The sequence below is a fragment of the Colossoma macropomum genome, unplaced genomic scaffold (assembly GCF_904425465.1).
Source record: "Colossoma macropomum unplaced genomic scaffold, Colossoma_macropomum, whole genome shotgun sequence".
Lineage (NCBI taxonomy): Eukaryota > Metazoa > Chordata > Actinopteri > Characiformes > Serrasalmidae > Colossoma > Colossoma macropomum.
This window is the reverse complement of record NW_023495106.1, coordinates 65,759-72,499: the sequence shown is the minus strand read 5'-3', so window position 1 is coordinate 72,499 and position 6,741 is coordinate 65,759.

Sequence of the window (6,741 nt, the reverse complement as noted above, 5' to 3'; positions counted from 1 at the left end):
TCTAGCTGGTGTTGAGAAATCTCATACAACAGCTTACCACCCTATGGGCAATGGGTGCACAGAACGCTTCAATCGCACGTTGGGGAACATGCTCCGTACTCTTCCCCTTAAGGCAAAAGACAAATGGCCACAGCAAATCCAGACCCTCACCTTCGCCTACAATGCCACAGTCCATGAGACTACGGGATACGCGCCCTTCTTTCTGATGTTTGGGCGTGTCCCTAGGCTGCCGGTAGACATCATGTTCAAGCAAGTTTTGAACACTCCCGAAGTTGTTGATTACAACTCACATGCAAAGTCGCTGCTTTCCAGTCTCAAGAGTGCTCTGGAGATTGCTCAGAAACACTCAACTGCTGAACAGCAGCGACAGGCCCAGCAATACAACAAGCGCATCAAGGGCACTTATTTGTCTGTGGGAGACCGTGTGCTAGTGGCAAATAAGGGAGAACGAGGTAAGAGAAAGCTAGCGGACAAATGGGAGGATGTACTATACACTGTTGTTGAAGCGATTCCTAGCATTCATGTCTACAAAATTCAGGACGCAGCAGGACACACAAAAGTTGTTCACCGGAATTTGTTGATGGAAGTAAATTTCTTACCAGTTCCTGATGTAAATCAGACTGAAGATGCTGATAGAAACGACCAGTCATTGGTTAGTGAAGAGTCTGATCAGGAGGTTTATGACAGTGAAGAAGAAACCACTTCAGTGTCTGGAGTGTTAGCTCAAGACCATGTGCAGAACATGTCAGATTCTAGAGATGGAGAGGAGTCTACAGTTTCTTCATCTGGGGATTCACTCAAGACTGACAAAATTGATTCTGAAGAGCTTCCTTCATCTACTCCAGCACTTTGTCCTGACGGCACTCAAGTTAGCACTATTTTACCACACTCAGGCACACAAGACACAGTACATGATGGTACTTCATCTCTCACTGATTTACACAAACCTGCTGAGGTTGATAGTCGCATTAGAACACGTGCAGGGAGAATAGTGAAATCAGTAAATAGATTGATAGAATCAGTGGTTCAGAAACCATTTCTGGAAGGTTCACAGATTCCATTTGGTAGCAGATCTTGAATCTCCTTTGATAGTTGAACACACATTGAAGCTTTGCTTAGTTCATGTTACAACAGTGTCTATGTGATGAATTTATTAGGACCAAGTATTGTGTGGCGTAAGAGGGCGTCACATTAGTCTAGAGGAATTTAGAGACTTGATCAACCTCTTCTTTTCCTGAACCTTGTGTTTGAGGTAGCTCTTAAGTTGACTATGTAGACTAGGTCTAACTGATCACTTGTTCCAGTTTTGGGTCAGCATGGGACACTTAGCCTCCTTATAGTCGTCAAAGCTCATCCAATCAGGATGTTGGTGAATTTTAGGAGGGGTGAATGTAACGAGGTTAAAATATATCTTTGTTTTTTTGTTAAAATTCCACCAAAATCCTATTTTTCTGAATTATTTGTTTTCATGTTACATATTTTACGTATCTGTACTGGGGAATCATTTATTTTGAAGTTTTTGTTAATTATGTACTGTCACTTTAAGAGTCACGGTATTGCTGTGCCTCAGCTGCAGCGCCTTCAGTCTGCGAAATGCGAACTGAGAGAAGGGGGCCTGTACTGGAGAGAGAGACAGAGAGAGAGCGAGAGCAGCGTGAATGTTCACTCCTAAGCTAAACATTGTCTGCAGAGCTTTCACTGTTATATTTTTATGTTCATACAGCAACTATAAAAAGAACCAGCAACCAGCAGCAACTGTGGTCCGAGTCCTTCATTCAGTCGTCGCAGTACTCCTTGAACACAACGCAGAATAAGGGGTTAATGGTCGTTCGGTGGGACTGCTACAAAAACACACAAGCCACCGCGAACGCCAGTTACATTTATATAACCAAAGTTCACAATGTCCAGTCCATCATCAGCAATGCACGGGGCAGCAGAGAGCGAGAGAGCACGCGAGCGAGAGAGAGTATGGGAGATACGGCGTCTCCCCTTTAAACCCAGTAGCTCACCGACCGTTTTCAACGTGAAGCAATGGAATTCCTTGAAACGAGAAGCTCCGTCGAACCTCCGATGATCCGCCTCAGCGCCAAGAGTCCATACTTCCAGAAGCAAAAACCAGCGTTACCGTGTCCAGTGAACAACCTCCAAAACAACCGGCGGCCCTCTACCTTCCAAACACCCTGCTCTTTCAAACTCCGCTCCTCTCCTCTGTCGCACCCCTCCTTCCCGGCGTGCTGTGTACTTACTGTTTATCTCTGCAGGAGTCCTCCGATTGGCCAGATCGGTCCTGACGTCAGCCCGCACGGCAAAAATTACAGTACTACATATACATTTAAGAGAGCAAAATAATCACCATTATCATCAAACATAACTGGATTTCCCCTCTATATAACATGGTTAATTTAGAAAAAAGGATAGGCATCCAAACTTTAGCTATAGACCATGGGACTTTGTCACACACTTTAGAATTGGCACGGATCCTCTCTCAGGCACTTTATAGTGCTTGATGTGATACCGTTTTACTTTGTAATAAACATTTTATGCAAGGAATACGGTGTCAGCGGAGACTTCTTCAGCATCTTCACATCATCGCTACTTAAGAAACAACACCATCTAGTGTTGAACCACTGAACTGTCATTTCTGTGTTTGTTGTAGGTAAGGCGGATTTGCACACAGGTTCCGCATGCACTGTGAAATAATAAGCAGACGTAATTATATGTGTATTGCTGCGGTCATAGCGGGCATACAACCAACAGGTAACTGTGAGAGGAGGGTGGGCTTCAGAAGAGGGTGGGAAGAAAATGTGCTGCAGGGGTGCGCTAAATCTATTTGCATATTGACCTCTTCCCCGAAACTTAATTAGGCCTAAATGACAGCAGCTTATCAATTAGGTCTGCTGAGGCTATATAATCAAGCAGCATGAGGTAGGAAAAAGTCAACAAGCAGCATGGCTAACGCTAATAGTGTACAAAAGGTGCTAAAACATGGCAAACACAGCGTCCTAAAACCAACAAAGGGTAAATCAGATATGTGAGCTGTTTTCCCTTGTAGTTGACGGTGAGGGTCAGCAGAGGTCATGTGCTCGGTGTGATAAATTCTCCTGACTTTTGCAGTTCAAAGGTCACAAGTCGGGTTCTTATTAAATTTGAAACATCACCAAAATGCTCAGATGAGAAAAACTGTTGAGAAACCTAAATTGCCTGATGCCCTTAAAAGTAAAACTACCCAAAGGTGTGTAGATTTAGTTTGCTAGGACTTTTGATCATATGACCTGGTAGTTGACCAAGGATTTCAACAATTGGCGCAACATCTGCTTAACACTGCAGTAAAAATGGGAAAGTTTGCTGTTTATGATGTACTCCCTTATAAGATAAGATAATCCTTTAAAGATAAAGATGAAGTCCCACAACAGGGGAAATTCACAATAATCCAAATAAATATCACGGGTCCAACAATAGTGTCTCGGCACATTATAGAGAGCACAACATGTGTGACGGACTGTAGTGGAGGAAATATAACATTGCATATCGACAGTTTGAAATGATATCAAGAGTACTTTTTGCAAAACCATTAAACCTTGGTGTCTTTCCTTAGACCTTTAAAAGGTGCAACTAATGACTTGGAAACAGGTAGCACCCCAAGTTCATCTTCAGTTTTACCTTGGTCATGGAGGCTTAAGGAACATCACTGGAACCATGTGTTGCAGTGAAGCCTCATAACAAACTGGATCATGACTGTGGTCTGTGTTCGTCATCCACCCTTCAGCTAACGCGCTGAACAGAATCCAGGGTTTCATACATCTTCATTGTTCACTGCAGGGATATTTTGGAGAGAATGAGAGACCCCCTTCTCGAACATTCTCATTCTCAAGTTCCAGCCTCAAGTTCCATCAATGATTGTTCTTCTCGGCCTCCAGCACCTTGTCTTTCAGAGCGGTGTTTTCTTTAACAAGGCTGGTGAGTTGTTCATCTATGATTTTGACTTTAGTCTTGCATTTGTCAGTCTCTCTCGAGTTTAAACCCACCTGTTTCACTGTGCTGGTAATTAATGCTGTGTTGTGCTTTAGCTGAGGCCTGAAGTCTTCTATCATGTTGGCTACAGTCTTAAAGATGGTTCTTCAAGGGTTCTTTAGTAAAGACAATGGTTCTATATAGAACCATGAACACTCAAAGAACCATTTTCATGCTTAAATGGTTCTTTGCGTGGTGAAAGTTCCTTCAGATTGATAGAGAATGTGTTGTATATAGTTCTATATAGGACTAAGAAAGGTTTTGCTATTGTTACAGTAACAATAGAAGAACACTTATTGGTGCTATATAGATCCATAATGTTAGCTAATATAATTTCTCTAGGCTGAAGCATTTCACATCAAATCACTCTGAACAATTTCCAGCTGAGCCATTCAATTATGCGAAAATACGAAATATGTAATTCACTTTAAATAAAAAAAAGGTTTTATTTATTTTATTATGCATTTCTGAGAAGTACTACATATATTTTTCAAGAGGTCCAGAAAACAACCACAAACTGGAAGCAGCCCTAAAGCTCCAAAAATCTGAATAGTACTGACTTACCACATCTTTAAGACCTAGTCAAATCTACCTATCCATCTATCTCTGTCTCTCTCTGTCTCTCTATCTCTCTCTCTCACACACACACACTATCTATCTATCTCTGTCTGTCTCTCTCTCTCTTTCTCTCTCTCTCTCTCTCTCTCTCTCTGTAAAAATAATTTTCTGATTATAGTTAGTATGATCAAGAATATAACACAGTAAACAAAATCTGTACATAATGCTGTTGTAGCTGCTGATTTTAATGGTAGAGATGTTCTGTATCAGTGAATTTGGACAGTTTGATGGCTGTGAATATGATATTTACTGTCTGTAGAGGTTCACACATATTAATGAAAGTTCATGTTTAAAGGATCTGATGGGCAGCAGGGCTGTCATTATTATTATTATTAGCTAAATATCTCCTCTGTTACTTTGACTCTCACTCAAGTAAACTGTGTGACAAAATCTACTTAATTTAATAGTAATAAACTCTGCACAGCTTCTCAGTGATTCTAAACTACTTCATTTCATAGCAGTTCAATGTAAACATTGTTCATTACATAGTTCACAGAAAAGAAGTGTTAATGTGCACTAGCAGAGTAAATAGTGGTCAGTCTCAGCACTCAGTTTTTTTCTCATGAAATATCATGTTTTGCTTTAGTTTTGTGTGTACAGATTACTTCGGTTGATGTAGCCGAGTCAACTCAGCAACATGTTCAGGTTGTGATTGTGGGTCTACAAAAGGTAGCTCAATTACTCTAGTAGTTTTACAATAATAATTTTACAATATTCTTACTTCAGAAATTTTCTTTTAAAAACTTTTATTTGTATTTCAGTAAATTATCATGACAGTAACAGTACAAGTAGGGATTTTCAGGACTCCTTCCACCACTGCAAAGCGGTCAGTCATTGTCCGGACTCTACTAAGAAAGTTGCTCCTACTTCAAGGTGAACAAACAAAAGAACAGCTCTTCAGAAATGACCTTCAGGATCTCTCTTCAGCTGCAGCTGCTCTGGTGCTGTTTTGTGCTGCTTGCCTTTCAGCTGCAGCTGCGTGCTGTTTTCTCTTTTACTGACTGTTTTCTCTTGTCTTTTTTAATGACTATTGAAATGGATACTTATATAGTACTGACTAGCTTTTCGTAGCTTTGTTTTCTGAGAGTTTGGTCACTATAGTCACAGATTTAGACACTGCTGTTCAGTAAATCCCTTTAAGGAGTGTCCAGACTTCAGTAGAGCTCAAAGATGTTTCACTGTGCTTTAGACAAACCGCATTTAGGAATTTTTAAAAGAAAAATCTTTATAAATTTGGTATGAGTTCTGGGCTTAATTTATCCTTTTTGGTTTTATATTTAGTTCAATAAACATGTTTAAACTGTGCAGCAACAGATGAACAGCAGTCTGTAAACCTACAAAGTGCAGCTTTATGGTAGGTGTTTCTGATAAAATGGCCAGTGTAGCTACATAGTGAGTGTAATAAATGGTCACTATGTGTTTGGAGATTTATAAAATATGTGTAGAGTTTTGAGAATGTGTTTGTTCATTTCAGGGCAGAGACACTGCATCCTGAATTGTGTGGAGGAAACTAAGAAAAGCTGTGAAAGAACGAATGAAAAACGCTTTCTTTATCATGATATTCAGTTAATAGTGAATAGTTTAAACAAATACAACACACACTTAAAATGACCTGAAATGTGGTCAGATTAATAAAACGTCAGTTTAGTTTTATATTACACTTTCAGGTTACTACATTATTTAATTAAGTAAACCATGACTTGAGTGAGTTGAAACATTCAACTTTTACAGCTGGTGATTAGTGTGTTATTACATTAAGTGGTGTTGTAATATTTTCTCTGTACACTTTATAATGTAAACAGCATATAATGTAATAACTCGCCACATTATGTGTTAAAGTGTTATTGTGTTATTGGAGGAGGATTTTATTACATTATCAGCAGTTTATTACATTATGAGTTTGTATAATATTTGTGTTATTACACTGTGTGTGTTGGGTCAGTCTGTCTCTGGGTGTGTTTGGGTCACTGCTTTAGACAAATCTCCATTTTGTCTGCTGGATGATCTTTACATGATGCTGTGGGATAATATTCAATACACAACATGCATTCAGTTTATAATATAATGCAGTTTATTTCACACAGTAAACTATTAATCTCTGTACCAAAGCAG